The following is a 24498-nucleotide window of genomic DNA, read 5'->3' as shown; positions in this document are numbered from 1 at the left end:
CTATTCAAATGTTGTCCTTGAGTGGTACGAAGCCAACGGGGTCACTTTCATACCCAAAGACATGAAGCAAATCTCGTGATTCGCATGGAATATATCTTGGCATAACAACCGGGATGCATTCCTGCGTAGAATCAAGAATACTACACAAGAGTAGAAAGATGCACCTAATTCTCGAGATCAGAAAGTTCTGACTCGGCTGAGGATTGGTCATACACGGCTCACTCATGGACCCCGTTTTAGCGGCAGAGTGGCCTACTACCAAGGTTGCGGTGCGGTGTTAGATGTAAATCATCTATTAGTGGAGTGCCCGGCTCGAGCACAATTGATGGAAGAAATGGGTGTCGTTTGTTCAATTCGTGAAGTATTATACAACGACAGGAGTACAGAACAGACTGTACTCAATTTCTTGCGGGCGGTTGACTTATACGATATGATATAAGCATAAGTAAATTGAAGTGGCATTGGAAAGAAAATGACTTGTATAGCAACTTCACTTCTTTTCGACAAGAGGGTAGTCTTTAAGGTCCTAAAGACCATGGTGGGAAAGCGATCAAATGGGGGACGATGATGAAAAAGCTCTTGTTTGAATACCGTCTCGAATGAACTAAATTCTCCTCTACCAGCGGAACAGTTTAAAGAGACGTTAATAAACTAATCCACAGCCCCCTCCCCCCCCCCCCCGGCACCGGATCTAAGGCCCATCGAAAAATACTGAGCTATTATGAAGTAGGCACTACGGAAGCATCCCAAGGAGGTCAAATCTGAGGAAGACTTGAAGAAAAAGTGGGTTTCCAGAAGAAGCTGCAGCCAGATGTTGTACAGAACCTAATGAGTGCACAAAAACTTCCTCGCAGCGGACGGTGTAATGAGTGGCTCATCTGACTGACTGGCTATTTTCTATACATCATGGGTTTCATGCAATACGGTCACAAGACGAAATTTTGCATTTTTGAGATTTTGGTGGCAATTGACGGCAAATAGTGTGCAGTTTCATCTCACAACAACCCATTTTGAAATTAGTGAATAATCGAAAGTTATAGGTAGATATGCCTTTGCCCCTATAAATATGCAATTTTGTTGTCCTTTAGCGTGTTGTTTAACAGAAACTGGGCAAATAAATAGCAGTAGAAATTGTTGGGCTGTTTATTTTTTTGATCTGATATTTGTAAGAATGAATGGAACACACTCAATGCAGTCCAATGGAAAAGAAAAGATTCATAAAATTGAAACTGAAACACACAATGCAGAAGGTTCTTTGAACCCCAATTTTCAAACGCTGCACTATGGGCAAAAATGGGTCCAAAATTACCCAAAATTCAATATCTCAACAGCACGCTGAATTCCGGCCATGAAAAACAACTTTTCCGAAGGGAATCGATTGCACGTGGTCCCATATACCGGAGAGCTTTGTAGGTATGTGTTTTAGACCATTTTACCCCATTTTCCCCTACTTTTTGGAGGAAATGTTTTTTCACAGCTCTATTTTTCGTAAAACATAAGCACTTTATGCATGGTTTTAGAATACTATGTTTTTAAACAACAGTTCATGAGATATTAGGGGAATACGTTGTACACTGTATAGGGGAGTAAGGGGTCAATGTGAAAATAAAATCAATGTTTTTTAATACAAAATCAACTCTTTTAAATATCATAATATTTTTTTCTGAAAATTTTATTTAATTAACTTTCATTTGGTATTTTGAGTTCCGTCATCAGCCAAACAGTTCAAATACTATAAATTTTTGAAAATAAACGAAAAAAAAAAATTTTTTTTACCTCCCTAATATATAAATAGTCACCCTAATGACAAAATACAAAATATGGGTCTATTATGTTGCGATAAGGATCAAAACTACCAATTTTTACAAAATTCTGAGAACCACTATATCGTTTTGCTGTATACAGACAAAAAAAAAGTGAAAACTCTTTTAAAACAGATAGCAGTAAATTAAAACTTATTTAACCCCAATTAACCTTAAAATTTCGAAAAAAAAAATCTTATTATTGCAGGCAACCTTTGGGGTCATTCAAACAATCGCATCGTTCAACATTTATATGAATTAAAATAAATTTAGCGAGGGTTCACTTTTACCCCTTACTCCCTTATAAAGTGTACCCCGTATTCCCCTAATATCTCATGAACTGTTGTTTAAAGACATAGTATTCTAAAACCATGCATAAAGTGCTTATGTTTTACGAAAAATAGAGCTGTGAAAAAACATTTCCTCCAAAAAGTAGGTGAAAATGAGGTAAAATGGTCCAAAACACATACCTACAAGGCTCTCCGGTCTATGGGACCACGTGCAATCGATTCCCCGGACGATTTCCCTTCGGAAAAGTCGTTTTTCACGGCCGGAATTTAGCGTGCTGTTGAGATATTGAATTTTGGGTAATTTTGGACCCATTTTTGCCCATAGTGCGCTGATTGTGAAAATTCACAGATTTTGAGTTGTGCCAGTTTTGCGCCTATCTGACGATATATTTCGCCCTCTCATTTGTGGAGAGTCGATCACATGATATGGGGAAGGTGTGGGATGAGCAGGGTGACCAGTGAACCGAGCAATCGGGATAAAGCCGGGAATCCGAAGTCTCCGGGAACAACCCGTGAATTTCGATGACAAATAAGATGTTTAACCCTTTGAAAAATGTTAAGACTCTTAGACCAACATTGTTTGTTTCGAAGGAATTTTTGATTTTAGAATGTCAGAAAAAATTGAAGTTTTAGACTTTCACTCCAAGTCACTTGTGTGAGTTCAGATTTAGAGAAGAATTTTTAAGTAGCTCTGTGGAAAATTGCAATTCGATTGTGAAGATCCCAGGATCCGTGAAAAATATCAAGGGAATCGAATATTGAGGGTAAAGTTCCAAAGGAATCCTGAGAATTATTTTAAGGGAATACCCGCACAGGTGTGCCAAAAATACAGTTGGGCACACCTGGGTACACTCATTGGCACTGTTTGGCACCCATGGATAGATTTTTTTTTATCTTTGAAGTAACTTGCAACACTGCACTACTGCTGCGCCTGATCATTGTTGTTGACACATTGCAATTTTGCGTTGGATGTGGATAAACTCAACCGCGAGTTTTCGGTCAAGACATGCCATAGGTTCCCCAAAACCGAGTTGGATTTCCCAGCAGCGCACATCCTAATGCCTGTCCGAAGCAGTACACCATCAGCTGCCGTAAATACATCAAAACCAGGGCAATCGGTACTGCGCTGGAAATGACGAGAATAGCTAACGGACTAATGTTCGGAAGGTCAAATCAAAACTTTCAAGCTATCAGGACGATCGGAGTGACTCGTCGTGAAACCGAGCAGTAATTTATCGCCCAATTATACAACGGCCATTTCATCGTAGAAAACTGCAGCAAAGATTTTGGCAAATTCATCCCGGTGTACTGCTGGTGGAACTTTGCCAGAAATCCAAGCGGCAGATACAATGGCCAAATACACAAACCTTTCTTTTGAGGATGTAATCTTTGCTTTCAAATTCGTTTGAAGCATTTACCCTTCGAGCGGCAGATGACGCAATTGTATCTGTCTCATAGCGTTCGTATGAGAAAATGGAAGAGTTGCCAGTCTTCTTGATTTGTTGTCTTCGGTATTATCCTATCGGGTTTCGACAAAGAAATCATCACGCGAGGTGCTTGTTGAATGTTGTTTATATATTTAAAAAAAAAATGTTTCAATGGTTTTAAGGTTCAATTTACTTTGATGATTTTGGAAAATTTCAAAAGCAGTTTTTTTCGACGCATTATTTCAGATTGCAAAAAGCTCGCACTATTCGATTTCCTTTGATATTTGACACAAAATGACGCGAGCTTTTTGCAATCTAAAATAATGCGTCGAAAAAAACTGCATTTGAATTTTTTTTAAAATGCATCAAAGTAAATTGAACCTTAATGATGCTTTCTTCTAAAATATGTATAGGTTAAGCTTCGTGTTGGAGATGACGCAAGAAAGGAAGAGAAACGGATGCAACCGTAACCTCTACTACTCCACAACCAGTTGCGGCATGGTGGCTTTCGATGACTGTTGCCCAACCGGAGTCGTTCCGGTGGTAAAACTGATTGTGGCGGTAGCTGAAGACACCAGTGGTGGTGGGAGTAGCAACATTGGCGCAGGAACACTTTCGTCACACATTGTGCAATGCCTCCATCTTCAAATTCGCCTATGTAAGCAACCTAAACGATTTGTCACGTTTCTTCTGTCCTTGGCCATCTCGAACCTGCTCGCTAACAGGTAGCGCCATTGTTGATCTCGGCAGCGTATTACGAACCCCGGAACAGCTTTTCCTGTGCCAGATCGATGACTAGCTTCACGCTATTGTCAATTTCATTGCCAACAATCTTGCTTGCCAAAATTTTGTAGAACCGAATCATACAAACGGCATCGATATCGTGAGTCCGTTCCAACGATTGCAACATCCGCGGCAGTTTTCCCCAGCGGCTATCCTTGATCGCCTTATAGAGGCCCAGTTTGTCCAGAGAATCTTGCTCGGTGGCAGAAAGCGATTTTTGCTGGCTTGGGTTAACGAAAGGAAGCGATTGTTCTTGGAGGCGCTGTAGTCCTTGAAGCTGATCGAATTGTCCGGCAGGGTGTAGAGGTTGGTGGACTCTAGTTCTGTAGTAGTTCTGCTTGGAAAATGCAATCTGAATTTTGCTACCATCATTTCCGACTGGAATGTTGTTCAAGTGCTGTATGCTGCGTTCAACTGGTTCGACTGCGATGGCGTCTCCCATCTGGACCATGGTGGTACACTCTTTGCTCTTCAGGAACTTTATCCTGACATTTCCGTAACGGCAGAACAGATTGAGCAGCTTATCGGTGTTGGCTGTGTTGTTATCGAGTCCGTAGACCATCATCACTGCGCCCTGTTGCTGTACCGGTTGAATGAAGTTTGCTGGTCCATTTCGGGTCAGCGGTGCGTCCTTCATCAGTCCGATGTGTGTTCCGGCCGGTGTTGGTTTCCAGTTTTCCGACGGATGATACTCGAGCGGTGAAAAATTCGGTGCAAATCCGTTTCCGCGGCCGGCTCCCAGAAGGGCTGGTTTAGGACCATGACAAAAGATTGACGGTCGTTGTACGGGGTCGGCTTTCCGCCGAAGATGGTAAGATCGTCTAGAAACGGGGCTCGTCCGTTGCAGGCATCCTTGGAGACGGCTGCTTCCAACGTGTAGTCCCAACTGGAGTCCGTGTCGTTTTTGTTAACATTGAAAAACAAAACAAAAACAAGAGCTGTTAAAATACCGGGTTGCCACAAAAGGCATTATTCACAAGCAAACAAAAGTCAGTTCAATGACTTCTCAGTACTGTCAGCACAGCTGTGGCACACTGAGAAAAAAGTTGGCGCAAAATAAGTGTGTAGAGTGCCAGTGAAAAGGCAGAATATTAGAAAAAAAATCATTAGGCTTCTATTTTTCACAGTGTGCTTTAAGTGTGCCGGCAGTGCCGATCGTTGAGTGGACTGTATTTTTTAGTAAATAGTGAATATTTGGGTATGCTTGGAAACCCGGTATTTCTGACAGTTCGAATGTTTTGAAACGGATTCGAAGCAGCAAGAGACTGGAATTGCTACGCAACTTTCAATTTCGACTGTTTGCTAGTGGAATCGATAAGGACTGGGGAGGCAGCATGAAGAGACGGGAGACGAATGTAATGTTTTCCTAAATTTGCTCCCTGATTTCAAAAGATGGTTAGGCTATTATCGATCATGTTGATAATACTGATGATGATGGTGTTCTTGCTATTGAAATATATTTCTGAACAAGTAACAATTACATCAGAAGCTGCGTTTAAAATTTATCTTCTATAAATAATGTTTGCAAATAAACAAGGGTGTTGCTTTATAAAAATTTTTTTTTTCGGCGACTCTATAAGTGTAATGTAAGCACAAATGTTTGCTTGGTTAGCTCTCCAGTTGAAGCAATAGTGTAACAGTTACCCAAAACCATGATGTCTCTAGGGTTTTTGTCTTCAGGGCATAGTAGAGGAACAGATGTGAGTGGACAAGATTTTTATCGATCTTTAGATTATAATTATTATAGTTTATGATATTTATATCCCCTTTAAACTTCATCTGCAACGGGCCGGGATCGGTATCGATCTAGTCGGAAAAATCACACTAACCAGCTGCAGCTTACCGCCGCTATGTTCTGTCCTCTCTCCTGAAGCTGCTGCCATCTTTATCGCTGCTACAACGCCCTTGGACCGAGCGATCCTGGTCCTCACAGATTCGCACAGCGTCAAACAAGCCCTGACATCCGAAGCCCCGACTCATCCCTGGGTACAGGCGACAATGAAGTCCGCGCCACCAAACACTGTATTCTGCTGAGTTCCGGTGCACTGCGGATTACCAGGCAACTCTGAAGCTGGCTTTCTAGCTGGGCAAGGACCATCTGCCCCTCGCGTTACCAACGAAGTACCGTTACACGATGTCAAGCGGTGGATCGTGAGCAAAGTATGGGAAACTTGGGATCCGGATTCCTCTTCATCAAACGGACCAAAGGGACGACGAGGAAATGGATAGAACCGTTGAACCAGCGGAATCAAAAGATAGCGTCGCGTTTGAGGACTGGCGGTCACAGCAAGATCTCGCACAATTTCGGTGGAACGCCGTTCCACAGGACTTGCGACCAGCCTCAATCGAGCACATTCTATGCGCATGCCCTCAGTATCAAAACCTGCGGGAACGCCACGGGCTATTAAAAAGCATACGCGACATGCTGGGTGATGATCTTAAATTCCTTTCGGCTGTTGGGATATCTCTGCCTGATGCGGGCCCTCCCGGTTCTCCCGTGTGCCGCTCTGTCGTATTCAGACTTTAATGTTTGTGTTCTTAATATGCTTGATGTGGAGATTTATTTGGCCATACTCCAGCTCCAACTGTTTCCAAAAGTACGCCTAAAAGTTGAGTTTGTATATTATATTTAATAGTTTTTCAATCTTGCAGAACTTTTGACAATACTTACCTCATCCCATGCCATCATTTACGTTTCATCTAATTGTGTATAGGATGTTCTAGGTTCTCCTAATTGTCCTGTAGTTCAGATTATTTGATCATCATACATGAAATTAAATCTTAAGTATGAACTTGTTTGGCGATGCTTCGTTATTAAGCGCCTTGTATCAGTCATGGTTGATCTGGTAGAACATTTGATCTGAGCTCCAGGATAATTTGGAGAACATTGAGCAAATTATAGATTAAATTATGTGTAAAAACTCTATTTACATGTTAGGGGAGGTATTGTCGCTGAGGACATCGTGTAGGCCTCGGTTGATTCAGTAGATCAAATAATCTAAACTCCAGGACATTTTGGAGAACTGAGAACACGTTGCTTTCAAGCAAATTTTCATTTAATTGACAAATTGGCTATAATGCATGTTCCGGTGCTACAGGTGTTGACGTTATCCAGATTCAAGTCTGTATTCGCAGTGGCATCGCCCTAACCTTACCTAACCCTTAACGTGGGTAGATCACCTTTTCGTGGTGAGTTACGGGATGTAAGATTTACCACTGATTCCAAGTCCTGACTACTTCAAACTAGGGGAACAGGATTTTCAGTAATCAAAGGAACACATCTTAGTCCTTGTTACTTTTTATGCCTTGTTGATAGTGACAAGACTCGGCTATGTCAACCGAGGATGATCTTGAAACAAGGAAAAAATGAGTTAGTTAGTCTTCACCTATGTGATTCCTAATCTTCAATTCGTTGTTCCCTAGTTTGAAGTGGTTAAGACTAGGGTTCTGATGCATGGTCATTATCAGTGTTATTCCTTAATTGTATTGCTAAGGAATCCGATTTTGACTGACAAAGGGGCGCGCCTTTGGAGGATGTTCCAACACTCCGAAGGGTATAAATAGCGGGACCTTTCAATTAGAGTCGGATCCTATAACTGCAAGAATGACAACTGTAAAAAAAACGAATACTTCATCATTTCTCAATAGTGATGGAGTAATACGACATGCACTAAACTAAGGACACGGGAAATACTACAATAGATCAAATTACTGGTCGCAGTAGTGTTAGGTCCCGAACAGAGGAAAAAAAAATAACCTCAATCTACCTGCGCACCAGTTCTCAAAACGTTCACATATCTCCAAATATTACTGGCAATGGATAGGAAGATGCTGTGCATTTTGCAATCGATTTGAATGTAATTATTGCTAGATATCACGTTTCTAAAGTTGGTATACAGTGCAGGGTTGATACTAGGACTAATTTGATCGTTTTATGTTTAGAGTGTTGGTTGCTCAGATTTGAGTAACTTGCTATAGGAGTGTACAGTTTTTGACAGAGAACGTACGGACGTGAGTTGCAGGAAGGCAGGTGAATTAGATGGGACATAATAGACTATGAATCGGTACTGAAGAGTGGAACAGGCTTGGGTTCCGGTTCCTACACACAGGACAAAAGTGAGGTTACGCGACGTCACTGTGTATTGGAGATCTGGGCCTTTGAATATGGCTTTAAACTGGTGCTTTCATATGTTTCCAGTATTGTATAGTTAAAACCCACAACTTCAACTTTACTTAATGAAGTATGTAGCTATCTGTTATTTTCGATTTCATGCAACCAATCATAGATCGTGACCACGTGGGCTCGAAAGGGTTAAATAATCATGTAATTTTGATGTTAGCTTACATGTCGAACAAAGTTTGTTTCCCCAAATACATTGCGTCTAGAAAATCATCTCGCGAAGGTTTTGTACAAAAATATGCATTCTAGAAAAACTTGATTGCAAGAGCTGCCATTATTACATTTGTTGTATCAAACACATGCAGAGCATGTAATAAATGACAACCTTACATTGGATGTAAGAGAAATTTGTTTTGCTTGTACTAATACTATTTCTTTTCTCGTTTTCTTTCTTGCAGGTGAGAAATCAATGGACACTGTGTGCAACGGATATCATTAAACACTAAATAGCCCAGTATGGAAATAGTCTAGCATTCTGTTAAGAATTTTGATGTTTTTTGTTGCGTAAATTCCGTTTAAAATTCGCAACTATTGTTTCATTTAGGATTAATCAAAAATTGACTGATTAGCCCCTGAAATTCAGGAAAGAAATCTGCTCGATTGCTCAGCAATCAAACGAAAACAACAGCCATTACCTTTCCGCTACTGTTTCCAACGGATCACAACAGGCAACGATGGCGAAGAAGTAGTGCAAAGAAAACGCAATTGAATGTGAATGATATCGAGCCTTCAATCATCGTGCCAACAAAGACCTATTCTCTCAAGGAAAGGCGATATTGATTTGCACTGATTGCCGGTTGGAGCTGGATAGTCGTATTAAACGCTATCTGAGCGTGAGCGTGATTGACCGCCCGCGGATGCTACTCTGTTATTGCCAGATCAGCTGTAATAATTACACAGAGAACCAATAGACGATGCTCAGGACTAGCATTCATCCTCAATGTGTAAAAACTTATGATCTCAAACTAGACAACAACAGCGCCGGCCGCGCCCGAACGTAGGTCAATAAAGGAATGGATAGGAATGCGTTTACGTGATACCCGCTATATAGGACTGAATTGATATCCTAACGATCCTCTTACGCGAAGGATTGGACCCACGGTCTTCTGCTCAGTAAGCAAAAACGTTTGCCACTAGGCAAACAAGCTCCTTATATTGCAAGAGCGATTAACGAGTCTTGAACGTGGAGGGGCCTGAGTAAGCCAGTAAGCAAAAGTTGTCACTCTAAGGCCATCGAGCTCTTCATATCACATCATACCATCCATGATCGAGATGTTGTCGTAACCATTCAAACCCGGTACCAACGGTGACGAAGACAAATTGCTCACATGTTCGCTCCGTGCATGGTCTATAGCTGGCGCGAATCGCCCCCGTGTGGAACGGTGCTAGTACGACTCGACATCTTTGGCTTCGGATCGCGGTACTAGAACGATCGATCTCAGCGATCTGTTCATCGGCTCTATTGTGCCTGCTTCAGCTCCCCCCCCCCCCCCAGATCCAGGTTGTATTCATCGGGGTTCCAGCCTCTCATCTCCTCCGATGATGTGCAGGAAATTGTGGCTCGTTGTCTGGATCTTACTTCACCGTATGATGTGGTTCGTTTGGTTCCGAAAGGAAAAGATTTTTCGAGCATGTCGTTCTGTTTGTCGACTGGTGCCATCGGAACAAGTTAATTATAACCACATCAACGGTACTCTCCTTTAAAGGGTTGAAGAGATTACTAATCTCGGATTGACGTTCAAGTCTCATTATACTTCGATAATTTCCAAAGCAAATCGACAGCTTAGCTTTATTTCGAAAATAGCGAAGGATTTAGCTGATCCTTACTGCTTCAAGTCTTTGTATTGTGCGCTGGTGCCATCACTTCTTGAAACCGCTTCTGTTGTATGGGCTCCAAATGATCCTTGGCGCGATCCGTTAAATCTTCCAGCCTATCCCGATCGATGCAGACTGTTAGACATGGACACCCTTGCAAGAAGACGTAGACTACAACAGGTGACATTCGTAGCGAAGTTTGCTGAATGGTGAAGTCGACTCTCCTCGGTTGCTCTCCATGTTGGACTTTCGCGTGCTGCTCAACCGGTCATTGCTACAGGACAATTTTCATCGTACTTCGTTTGGAGACAGTGAACCGCTATCGTTGATGATTCGAACATTTGCGTTGGTGGACAATTGAAATAGGCGGACCAACCAAACGTGAACAATGGCTTTAAATGCCATTTTCTCGAGCATCAAAACACACCCACGACACAATGGTTGATCTAGATATCCGATTGAATGTGTAATACACTAGTGGAAATCAATATAAAGACACTTCAAATGGATGGCTCCTTCAAACTTTAAGAATCAGATTAGTTCCAAATCATGTATGTTTGGAAGTCACATGATCATGTTGAAATATAAACATAAGAATGAACCAATAGCATAATATACCTAGGAGAAACGAAAGGAAATGTGTTGGAAAATTTCTCGACTTCCCTGGGCATAGAGTATGATTGTACTTGCCACATATGCGGTAAGCAGTAAGCTTGAAATGCGAGTAAAAGAAGAAGACATACAAAAATGTATGGGAAATTGGTAAGTTTCGATGAATCATTTAGCATGTCATCAATTATAGCAGCTCCAAATTAAACAATTATAGCAGCTCAAAATTCACAAAAAATCATTGGTAGATCATCGATGATCACATTAGAGGTACATACATTTAGGCGTTTCCTGGGAAAATTTTTGTGATCATCGATGATCAACCAATAATTTTGGTAAATTTTGAATACTTCTAACGATTGGATATGCTTATTCGTCGATTCCAAACCTCCCTACGCCTCTGGCCGCTGTTGCTGCGATCGCCAGTTGGCGGTAGGTCTCTTCACCTCTCCACCACCACCCACCCGCTTTAGGGTAAAAACCGAACGAAGGTTTTAAATTTCGTACTCTCCGCCGTGAGCTCGGCTGGAAATGTGCAACAACCATAAAACACAAACCCCGCCCTGAAGAATGCTCCGGTGAGCATCGAAATTGCATGTCTAACATGTTTTTTTTTTAATTTTACGAGCATGATAGTTTAGTTTTTTCAACTCCTCTCCAACACCAACCGGCCGTGCCTTTCCCCCGTAGAGAAGGATTAAAAGTGAAACGCATTCCTGCACAGCCGAATCGGAAGCCCAAGGGGGCCAGTTTAAAGGGCTTCCTCACACGATTTGCCGCCTACCACACCGGTGGTAACACCTCGTAAATCACACCACCACAGCTGCGGTGTGATTTCGGGTAACCTTCCTGTTTCCAATAAGACTGTAAACGGGCTATCGTTTTGAAGGTCATAGCGCGTCACAGAAAAAAAAGGAGTATGGAATCCAATGAAACAATTGCGATAATTCGATTGCACTTGAAATCGGATCTCTGCGCTGCTTCACCAACCACCGTTTCGTGGGCTGAGGGGGGAGGGAAATATGCAGATCGGATTGCGGGCGTGTTCGGCGATGGCTGGCCACTGAACCGTGTGGTGCGGAGTATTTTTTTTATTTCGGCTAAAGCGATTTAAATGTTGCAACCATCCGACCGTTAATTGGCGAAAAAAAAAACAAACACACACAAACACAGTAAGTAATTGCATGACGGTTTGCTATAATTTTCCACGATATTTTGAAAATGAAAGTTTTGTTCGGTGCACACGCGGTGCAACTTTGTTGTACGGCGGGGAACTGCTCGGGCCGTCAGAAATGCTTGTCGGTATGTGTATCATTGTTGTTTGTGTTCGAACATAAATACCGACAAACAATTCAAACGTAGTGGAAAATTGATTTTATTGGACATGACCTACGATTCAATCTGATTCGATGCACATTGATAAGCCTTGCGAATTAAGGACAACATTAAAGGAATCCAAAAATGGCCGCTTTCGTGGCTGATTTTACGATCAGCCATGACAACGGCCATTTATGAATTCTATCAGCCTTGTCCTTAAGTTGAATTAATTTTGTTAATACGATTTTGATTAAATTTGTGGCAATGTACGATTGTACATTGTTCAACGACTTCTGGTTGTCTGAAGAGTATCCCCCCCCCTTTCTTCCGCCTGTTGACACAAACCGACCGCAACCGACGACAATCGATGGTTATAATCGGATAATCCGGCGTGTAATTTTAGCCGCGTCTTGACCACGTATGTGTGTGACCTTTGGGTGTTTTTTTTTGTTATGATCATTCCCGGCACGCTTGGACATTTGACACCGAAAAGGGAAATGTTGGTCGACCCTCAACCTCAACCGCTGTGTGTGTGCGGACGGGTACAGGAAATGCGGGTGGCGGCCGTGTTAAGCCGATCGATGGCAACAAACGAATGCTCCGAAGTGTGTCAAGGTTTGAATATCAGGTGGCAACTGGAAAGGATGATGGGTGTCGTCAACTTGTTGACGTGATCAATAGAACTGCAAACCGTTGTGATTTGGTCAAGATATGATAAGTAGTCATGCTCACTCACTGTAGGGCTCGAAAGGAGAGGCACCCAAGTCTTTCGGCGACATATTCAAAAAACCAAAATCCACCGCGTTACGAAAAGTGGTCAGGTTTTGACCACTTATAACTCTGTCAATTGCGGATGAATTTTAATTCGAAACAAGCCAATCGATTGGAATTTTGTCTACGATTCTGCTAAATCTGCCTATCAACTTCAAAATATCACTATTGAAAATTACACAAATTTCCAACTGTTGCAATGATAATTCAAATTATCACCGATTGCCTGCGAAAAGCGCTTTCCCTAACCCAGATTTCAAAATCGAATTCCATCCGGTTTCCGTGTGTGGTAGTGTCCGGTCGGTCGTCATCAGCAGCATCAGTGCTTTCGGCGCGTAGCGTTGAACATTGTTCTCCAGTACACAACGAAAGACTGCCCGCAAGCAGCTAGCTATCAAGGCTTCCCTCAAGAGCCATCGATTCACCGAAGAAGGAGGAAGAAGCCACACCGCTACTGATCGGATTCAGTAGCTCTTTGTGAGTCACTGTGGACCATCTATGCCAAGTGCGTTTCCCTCGTTCCAAACAACATACAGCTCGCCAGCCCCATCTGTGTGTAACAAGTACGCTTTCCATGTATTTAGTTAGTTTGTTTAGATAGTTATTTATCTGAACAGAATTAAAATTTACAAAATTTAGTCATTTAATTCAATTGTCATTTAAGAGAGTTGCAACTGTCATACAAAATGAGTTCCCTGCGTTCAGGTGATGGACTTTCGTGTCTGCTATTCAACATCGCTTTAGAAGGTGTGATCAGAAGAGCAGGGATAGACACGGGTGGCACGATCTTCAGGAAGTCCATCCAGCTTCTTGGCTTCGCCGATGACATCGACATGATGGCACGGGACTTTGAGACGATGGCGGAAACGTACATCAGACTGAAGGCTGAAGCTAGGCGGATTGGACTTGCCATCAACGCATCAAAGACAAAATACATGAAAGGAAGAAGTTTTAGGGAAGACAATGTTAGCCTCCCACCCCGAGTTCAGATTGACGGTGACGAAATCGAGGTGGTCGATGAGTTCGTATATTTGGGCTCACTGGTGACCGCCAAAAATGATACCAGCAGAGAAATTCAAAGACGCATTATGGCAGGGAATCGCGCCTACTGTGGACTCCGGAGGACGCTCCGGTCGAATAAAATTCGCCGCCGCACGAAGTTGACTGTCTACAAGACGCTGATTAGACCGGTGGTCCTTTACGGCCACGAGACCTGGACTATGCTCGTGGAGGACCAACGCGCCCTTGGTGTTTTCGAACGGAAGGTGTTGCGTACCATCTACGGTGGAGTGCAGATCGATGACGGAACGTGGAGGAGGCGAATGAACTACGAATTGCACCAGCTGCTGGGAGAACCATCCATCGTCCATCGTTGCAAAAATTGGGCGACTACGGTTGGCTGGGACGACGGTGCCGCACGACGACCCAGTGAAAATGATTCTAGAAAGTGACCCAACAGGAACAAGTAGAAGAGGCGCGCAGCGGGCAAGGTGGATCGACCAAGTAGAAGGTGACCTGCGGACCCTTCGCAGACTACGAGGCTGGCAAATTGTGGCCATGGATCGAGTAGAGTGGAGACGACTTCTTCAGACAGCAGAGGACAACAAGGCCTTAGCCTGATTGGTAAGGTAAGTTAATTCCACGATTCCGGGGGCAAAGTTCTGTACTAGCGGCTAACTGAGGAATGTCCTAGCTTGGACCGTTCAATTCGAATCGACTTGTGGAAGATGCAAGAGTGGTCGGTTTCTTATATCGTGTCGTGGTGTGTTACACCAGGTAGTTAACGACATGGGAATCCCCCGTAGGATTGTTAAAATATTTCCCTTTCCTTTGGTGACAAGTTAGGCAAACTCTAGCTAGTGAAGTGCAGTGGGCGGCAAAGTGTGTGGATCCAGAAGTTTATGAGGTAAAGGTAGTAATTCCTAGACCACAAAATAGGTCGACTTACTAGCGTGTGCGTGTGCTATCTCCATAGGTTCATGGCAGCGAAGGCTTCGGAGTATCCCCGAGGCACACGTGGTCGGAAAAGGTCGCGTTCGTCAATCTACGCGACCTGGACAGGCAGGCCAAACGAAACCGTCATCTGTACCCGTCGCAGCACCGAACAACCAACGCAACACGTGGTCGTGGGTACGGACGAACAACGAATTTCTCGTTGTATCGTCCATGCGCAGGAGACTAAAAGAAAGTCCGCGAGAGGAATGGTTAGGAGAACACACGCTGAACACACGTATGAGAAAGATCATGGGTAGTGCACGCTAAAGGATAGGAAAGAGAAACGGGAAGGGAAGATAAAGATCTTTCGGGAATTCCACAGATCTTAAGGGGAAATCCCCGAAACTTTATCTCAGACTATTGGATTGGTTTCAAAACCTTTAAGCGTTATTCCATGATGTGCTGAAATGAAATCGAGAACCTTTAAGATGCTCCGAGAGATTTAGTACAAAGACCTTCAAAAAATTAATGAAAGCTTCAGAAATATGTCAGGAACTACACAGAAATCCAAAGAATTCTAGGAAATTTAAAGGTGTTCACGAGAATTCCATTTATTTCAAAGCAGAACCAAGATCTTCATTAAAATTAAGAGCTTTAAGAAGCTCCCAGAACATCAAGACAGATCATAGAAGTAAAGGGCATTTAAAACAATTTCAAGGAAATTGCAGAAACCTTAAAGAAGTTTCGAAAAAATTTCCGGGAATTTCCGGAAGCTTCGGTTTGCTCAGATAAAATTTCTGGAACGCAATGAAAATTATATAAACATCCGGAAAATGTGAGAGGATTTCAAGGGTGTTATATCGTGGAAATTTCAAGATCTAAAAAATTTCGAAATTTGAGCTAAGTTGATTAGAGAACATTAACAAAGTTCCATTAATAAAAAAAAGAATTTCGGCAAGCACCGATATTTTCAAGAAATTTCAGGGAACTTACTATAAATTTATATATTTTAGATTGTTTCATTATATTCAGTGAAGTTCCGAGTATTTCGAGGAGGATGAGATAACATCAGAAAAATTCGATTAACTTAAGGAAATTTGCAGTGACTTACAAGGAGTTTCTTGGAATTATGTGATGTTCCGAGAATTCTATGATTGATCTGAACACTTTAGAAGATTCAGGGAATTATAAATATATATCAAAATTTACCGTAACATTTGATAAATTCAGAGAAACTAAGGTAAGCATAGAAAACTTCAGAGTGTTACTTTCCAGGGAAAATTTGTGATTTTAGGCAAAGTTCCTTGAGCGTTTATAAACTTAAGGAAAATTGTAGAACTTGTGGGAGCTTAAATAAGTTCCTGAAATTTCAGAATAACTTCGAAAACTTCACAGAAGTACAAAGATCGTCAGAAACATTTCGAGAACTTCATAAAGTCCATGGAACTTAACGAAGATCCGAGAACTTCAGAAACTTTTATGGACATTCCGGGAGCATCTCGAATAAGTTTAGTAAAGCTCAAAAAACAAGGCGAATTTTAGGGGAGTTCAGTTCCATTAGTTTCACAAAATTAGCGGAAAATTTCAAGAAGTTCCCAGATGTTCAGAGAAGTTCAGAGATGTTAAGAAAATTATTGAGGTTTTCACATAAGTCCAGAAGATCACAGAAGCTTAAACATTTTTAGAACAGTTCAATTTAAGAAAGATATTGATCTCACTAATAAAGCTCTAAAAAAATTGAACAGATTTTCTCAGAGCAGACATACATTACAAAAATATAAAAAAAAATGAGAAATTCAGTGAATTGTTAAAATTTTAGAGAAGATTCATGATCGTTAGGAAAATTGTGGAATCTTTAGAAAGACCGAAAAAGTTTAGAGAAGTTGAAAACATTGATGAGAAGTATTGCGAGCAAAAAGCTAGTTTCTCAAACTACAAAACAAACTAGGCAGTTTCACTTACTTCAGGAATATTTTTGGAACTTTCCAGCTGTTCTGAAGACCTCAGAATAGTCCATTACATATTCAACGGGGTTTCCTCTCGAAATTTATTTTGAAGTTCTCCTAATATTACGCTCGTATTCTTCTGACACTATCATGGAATTATTTCAGAAATTCACTTGGAATGCTTCTCTGAATTCTCTAAAAAATATATCACAAGAATAAAGTTTGAATACTTCTCGCAATTGCATTGAAATATTCTTCAAAATGTCGTTGAAACTATCCTCCAAATTAAGTTTTCTTTTAATATTCCCAGGAATTGCCTCAGTAAGAAATATTATGGAATGATTCTCAGATTTGTCATTGAATTCATTTCAGATTTCCATTTTAATCTCACTCCTTCCCTTGGAATTCTACTCACATCGAAAGTCTCCTAAGAGTTAATTTTCATTTCTTAATTTTACCTTAGATTTCTCCTAATAATTTGTTTGGCAATCTCTCCTGGAATTATTTTCCGAAATTCCTTGAAGATCTTCCTAATAAGTTCTCTTAAATAACTCCTATTCTTCTCTCTAATAACTCCTATTCTCAGATTTAATTGTAATCCTCCTTTTAGTATCCCCTTCACCTAAGTAAAGGGTGTCCACGATGAAATTGCCACACACAAAATTGATTCGCAAAATTCGAGTTTTCATCCGATTGCCATCAAATTTTCAGGGATTGAGAAATAACTATTAAACTTCATTTTACCATTTTACTCGTATTTTATTTACAGTCCATACGCAAATGCCCGCACCTTGGCCTTAACCCCGGCCATAAGATTCTGCACAACCTGTGAATCAACCGTTTTTTGCATGTAAACCCATACTTTCTTCAGTTCCTCGACTGTCTTCACTACCTTAGGTCGTTTAAGAAGGTGCTGCTTCATAATCGCCCAGTACTTCTCGATGGGGCGGAGCTCCGGAGTGTTGGGAGGGTTGAACATTTTCGGCACGAAATTGACCTTATTGTCCGCATACCACTTCAGCACGTCCTTGGAGTAGTGGCATGAGGCCAAATCCGGCCAGAAGATTGTTGGGACGTTGTGGGCCTTAAGGACAGGAAGCAGCCGCTTCTGGAGGCACTCTTTTATGTACACCTGTCCGTTCATCGTGTCCTGGGTCACGAAAGGTGCACTCCGCTTCCCGCACGTGCAGATGGCTTGCCAAACCAGGAATTTCTTCGCAAATTTGGACATCTTCTGAGTGCGGACATGCTCCGGATCGCTGAACTTATCCTTGGCCGTGAAAAACAGGTTGCCGGGGATCTGTTTGAAGTCGGCCTTCACATATGTTTCGTCGTCAATGATGCAGCATTCAACTTTCGTCAGCATGTTGAGGTACAACTTCCTGGCACGGGTTTTGGCGGACTTGTTCTGCTTCTCGTCGCGATTAGGGGCCTTTTGTACCTTGAACGTTCGAAGCCCAGCCTTAGTTTTGGCCTTCTGGACAAAACTTCGGCTTAGGTGCAGCTTTTTAGCCACATCCCTAACGGAGGCGTTCGGATTTCGGTTGAAGGCCCCAACTACGCGGTTGTGATTTTTGGTGTTGTACGGAATACTTTTTGCTTCACTTCTGGGCTTCCGATCGGTGGTCAACCGTTCCTCGAACCGCTTAATCACTCGCGACACCGTGGAATTCGCGATTCCCAACGTTTTAGCGATGGAACGATGCGAGAGATCCTTGTTCTCGTGATGAATGCGCAAGATTTTATCACGCACGAGCTGTTCTTTCGACTCCATTTCCGCGAGTTTTGATCACAGGACTTTAAAACTTGCAGGATGTAAATAATGCACTATGAACTAAATCCACCCAAATTTTCATTAAATTCTACCCAACGGTTAAAAAGTTAGAGCAATTTCATAGTGTGGCAATTTCATCATGGACACTCTTTATTCACCAAAATAAATCGAGGACTTATGCTCCGATTTCGTTGTCTTTCACAAACTTCATGTAATTATCCTCAGAATGCCCTTAGAATTTTCCTCTGAAGTTCAGAGGAGGAGAAATTCATCCGCGTAATAATTATCGTTGAATTCTTTTTGGAATTTCCTTGAAATCTTTTCTAAGAATTTAATTGGAATCCTTCTAAGAATTCCCTTGAACCTATTCGGAGACCTTGATTCTTTTGGAAATCTTTTGAAAAATTTATTTTAACTCTATTCAAAACAGCAGAAATATTTCGAAATTTTATTTATAAACCTTTTGGAGTATTTAAAAAAAAATTGTTTCTAATTTTCAGCAAATTATTGCTCTGTTTCTTGTTGAATTCTGATCATAATTTTCTTGGAATTCTTCTCAAAATTCATCTGTCATATTCCTCACGATCCCCATACAAGTCTTCTCGGTATCACGAGGAATTTTCCTTAAAGTTTGTTATTCACAACCTCCTTTTGAAATCTTCTAAAATTACCTTCAATTTAATTTAGATCTTGCATTCTTCTCCACAGAAATCCCTCCAAATTCATCTAACAATTTCGAAGGACTTCATGTCAGAAGAATTCTGGAATTCTGCCCAGAACTTTTCCTTCGAAAACTGTGTGGGAATCCTTCTCAATATTTGTTTGAAATCAACACTTTGAATTCCTTTAAATTTTACTAAAAATTCTAGGGTTTGTCCACAAGATTCTATAGATTGTTCTGTAATTTGTTATAACCCTTAAAATGCTTCCAAGTCTCAGAGCGTGACAATTATGGCTCCACGAGTCATAAGCAGTGATGGAAATATATGAACCTTGTACCTATATGATATCAAAAACAGTAACAGACGTTTGTTCGCGAGCAATACGATCATGAACCTCCTCTTTGATGTTGATTCACGAGTATGGATGAATCTTGCACAGCTTTTACTCGTGAGCAAAACTTTTCAATGTTGTTCACAATGAATTGTTCACCGAACATCGAATGAACAAATCATACCAAGTAAAAAATGAATTTTAAAGCTTAAGATTGATGTTTTTCAAAAGTGCATGTATCCTAATTACATTCTATGGTTCAAAATTGAAAGATCATTATCACCTTTATAACCCAATAAACTCTTATGGATACTTGAAACCTTTTTGAATACCAACACAAAAATATATTGATAGATTTACACGCGCAGTGAATCGCGCTAATATAATTATAATTCAAATAAAAATTTGGTAATATTCATACATATGATTCACCATTATCAATATAGGCTCTTCTGAAATGTATTCGTCGAAATAAACGTCAACCATATGTGTTGTGATTGTAATGTTCGTGGTGCGGAGAAGTTCGAAAGTAAAAAAATGTCCGAAGATTTACTGAACAACTGTGAATGTAATAAGTCGGTGACTAATGAGAATCCATTATTATCCATGGAAGTCCCTGGTACCTCTGAAGGAACCGGTGCTTTGAAGAGGAAACATCGTGACAACAACAAAGCACCTTCCAAACGCTCCATCATTGGTACCTACACGGAAGAGCGCTTGATGAAAGGGGAACGTGTGATTCATTGTGTGCTGGAGGATAGTTGTGAGTACTCCCAGATGTATTTCGGCAAACAAACTTTGAGCGCCATTTCCGGCTGTGCCACCCGGCGGCATATGATCGTTTATGTATCGGTCCATCTCCTGCAAAGTCTAGCAATGCGAGCATGGAACCTGCCATAACAATCAGGATCACGAAGCAGCGGCTATTAGGCGGAATTGTAAAGATGGTAACCATACATGGACTTCCGTTTAAAGCCACTGAATGGGAAGAATTTCAGGAAGTGGTAGGTCCATTGCTGAAGGCCTATAACTTGACCATTAACAGACACAATATCGCACAGTATGTGTCAAAAGCGGCAGATGGCATTAATTGTATGATTTACAAAGAGTTGCACGGGGTGATGATTTCGCTCAAGCTGGATATTGTGTCTAAAATGTATCGGAGCATGCTGGGTATCAACTGTCAGTACATCAACAATAACGGTGCTCTTATGAAGCGAAATCTGGGTAAGTATTGGCAAAATAGAACAACGTGTGAAATAAGCGGAAGAGCCATTTGTAAGCTTACGCTTCTTGCTTTGATTCCAATAGTTACACAATCTACTTGAGGTGGCTTTCTACCTACTGGTGATTTTAGTAATCATATAATAGTAAACAAGTGTAAAGAATCGAAGTGACTAAAATCTTCCACACAGAACTGTCTCTTCTGCCGTTTTGAAATGTTGTCCCAAATTGATGCGTATTTTTAACGATGGTTTATTTTTAGGCATTATTGAGCTGCATAGTCGTCACACTAGCATGATCCTCAAAGAAGAGTTGCTTAAAGTTCTGAAGTCCTTCGGCGTCGATACGTGGCAAATAGCTGCTGTTACTATTGACAATGCGTCTAATATGGTCAAGCTAGTGAAGCTGCTATCAGATGAGAGTGAATCTTCGTTTGAATACAGTGATGACGCAGATAACGATGAAACCGTCTTATTGAACGAACTTGAGGCAGATGATTTCGACGCTCTTGATAATGATTCACCTGAAAGACCAGTAGTTCAGGAGTGGGCGAAAATTTTGGAGGAGTTTGCACCTGTTGTCCGCTGTGGAGCCCACACTACACAATTGGTTGTCCATGACGTCTGCAAGGAGAACGAACATAAAGATGCTCTGAGGGACATAAGAAAGAAGGTGAAGAAGTTTCGGTCCACTGAGTACAAAGCATTTTTTGATGTCAGTGGAGGAGGTTCTTATCCACCGCTTCCAAATGAAACTCGTTGGAATTCGGATTACAGAATGCTGCATAAGTTAAAAAAGGAGAAGTCATTTTCGAAAAGTTGGGAACACAATACTCTGAATTAGGTAATGTACACATATTTACGCACACTAACTGTTATAAATATGAGCTCGCGTTGAAATTATAGCAACTCTGGCATTAATTTTGCTTAACCTTAAAAAAAGTATTGAGTTCTATATTAATAAATTTGTATTAATTATGATAATTTTTTCAGATCTATCGAAATATTGGGATTTCATTGAAGAATATGTAACAGCGTCGATCCTTTGCATCAGTGCACAATCGCTGTTCAAACACTCGAGTTAACACTGTCTGATTTTTACATCGAGTGGATTCGACCGTACGGCAGTATTCAAGAGTTGGAAGAAACTAATAGATTCAAGAAGCAGTTAATTTCAGCAATGGATCGTCGTCAAACCAAATTGTTTTGTAATCGCATCTTCCGAGTAGCTGTATACTTTGACCCACGCCTGATTTTCAATGGATCGAATTTGCTCTCTCAGGCACATAAAGAAGACGCTCTGGCAAATCTTTTAAATAATGTTTTCTTCTCATTTACCGATTTAAGCTTTAGGATTTTTGTTTGCAAATTTGGGCTCGAATCCGACCTGGAAGTAAACTACCTGACGAGTATAATATAAACTCTGCGGTTACGACGAACGTTTCAAAAACAGAGCGTCCATCATGTAGCAAATTCCGTCTAAATGAGTATCTAACACGCACCATTGGATCGGGTGCTCCTCAGACGGTTCAATTGAGATCTTTGGAAATGAGAATTCGCAGTGTTCAATATCAACAGAGAATCGATGCTGATGAACCCTTTAGCATTGCTCAATATTGGGCCGCTAAAAGGTTTGAGGAATCGCAGCTATGGATGATTGCTAAAGTCATTCTTGGTGTACCTGCAACGCAATGCTCAATTGAACGCGATTTCAATTTATTCAATTCGATTTTGACAAAATCAAGGAACCAGCTGAGCTCAAAAAGTCTGCAGGATGTGCTAAAAGTACGCACAAACAGTAATCTTGTAAAACCAGCTCTGGCTTACATGCTCAGTAAAGATAACAGTACTATGGAAGACCTTGCAGGGTCAGCATCTGATACTTAATAACAAATAACGTTAGTAAAACGTAAGAAGAAAGAAGATCAAGACTGAAGAGAAGATCGGAGCAGAATATGAAGATAGATTTAAAGGAAAAGAAGTCGAGCTAAGGTGTAGATAATAAAGAGGACTAGAAAGAAGAAGAATAACAAGGAATCATATATGTTATCGTCTTGTAAAGTCAGCTCCTGCTTCATTGCTGAGTATAGGTAAGAGTAGGTAATACAGTAATAGCTGAAGTGATATGAAGGAAAAAAGAGAAAGGAAAAATATAATCAAGGAAGATGTTTAGTGAAAAAGAAGAAGAATATACAGGAATATGAAAACTAAGAAGAAGAAGAAGAAAAATAAGATCAATAAGAGGATTAGAACCAAATAAAAGAACTAATATCAAGGAATAGTCTGTATCCATGGTCTGATGTTTAAGCTACTTTTAAATTAAAATAAATCAGTGGAATTAAATACAAAATCAAGCATTATAATATTTTGGATTAAATCAACAATATTTATTTTTCTTACATACAGATTATCCACGAACTAAGTCATGCATTCGCAACCGTAATAATGCATTAACAATTACCATAACAGTTGCTGTGCTGTGTTGTAATGATTGAGGTTCAATTGGGTTACCTCCAGTATGCGGGAAATCATTTCAAATCTCATTAATTGAGCCTCCCTGAGAGAATTATCTCACGTGCAAATCTGGCAAACAAATCTCACACTTGAAATTCTCATGCATTTTCCCACATTCACACTAACTATGTCAATAAATAATTTCAGCAAAAACCACTGCAATGTCAATTGACAGCATGCATGTATGTGTGTTAGTTTTCCATCCGCTGATGCAAAAACAACAGTAATAATAATGAATAACGCTAAACTATCGAGCAATGAATTTTTGAACCAGAAAACTCATCGGTGATTTTTGCGTAGTTGAATTTTGCAAGGCAAGACTCATAGGCGAATAAACTCACGCATGCGTTTTTGAGTTCCGAACACTGGTACCTACATTACTTTTGGCCCGCCATCACCTTTTGAGACGCTGGGCATTAGAAGCCTACCATCGTATGACCGTTTCCGCCCTCCTTGCAGAGCAAGCTCCTTGGTTGCATCTAGCAGTCCCTCACAACATTCCCATTGCCACCGCATTTCCTGCAAAGGTCCGGTCAGTTCAGGTGAGTGTGTGTGTGTGTGGGTGGGGGAAGGTGCAAGTATTTTGTGAGTGCGGAAATTGTCCAAACGACTTTCTTGGGAACCACTAAAATAAACCCACATTTATACTTATTTATTTATTTAACATTTATATTTATTCTTTATTATTGAGATTTTTAGTTATAAGCTAGTTCATCTCATAATAAACCAACAATATTTTTTAAATCTTTCGGTGAAGGTGTGTTTTGGGACTAAATCTGACCTGTGACAAATAAACCCACGAAGCAACACATAAAAATCCTACAACAGTTGTTCATTTAATTTAGAAGTTGGATTAAAATAGATAGAACATGTCGTTAGAGGAGAATTTCCTACTGTTCATTCACTACTGAGTGTTATGCGTTGGGGAGTGTTCAGTCTATGAAACATATGTTTAAAAACGGTGTAAATGGTCTTGTTTAAAGAAGTATTGAAATAAGTATGAACAGATATACCAAGTTGTAGCATTGTACTGCCCCGTAACGCGGGTGGATCACCTTTTCGTGGTACGTTACGGGATGTAAGATCGACCACCGATTCCTAGTCCTGGCTACTTCAAAC

At 40.8% G+C, this 24498-nt stretch overlaps 1 protein-coding gene and 1 pseudogene across 1 annotated transcript in view; both read left to right on the top strand.

Annotated features, from left to right (window-relative positions):
- The window catches only part of Clic (chloride intracellular channel protein 5), a 144599-nt gene that overhangs the window by 10572 nt on the left and 109529 nt on the right, over nt 1-24498 (top strand). The gene's annotated exons all lie outside the window — the stretch shown is intronic.
- Nucleotides 20180-22896, top strand: LOC135704066 (uncharacterized; annotated as a pseudogene).

The sequence above is a fragment of the Ochlerotatus camptorhynchus genome, unplaced genomic scaffold (assembly GCF_037179485.1).
Source record: "Ochlerotatus camptorhynchus isolate MF236.1 unplaced genomic scaffold, CSIRO-AGI_Acam_v1.1 ptg000230l, whole genome shotgun sequence".
NCBI lineage: Eukaryota > Metazoa > Arthropoda > Insecta > Diptera > Culicidae > Ochlerotatus > Ochlerotatus camptorhynchus.
Note: the sequence above shows the minus strand (reverse complement) of the source record. Positions and strands in the feature narration are given on the sequence as shown.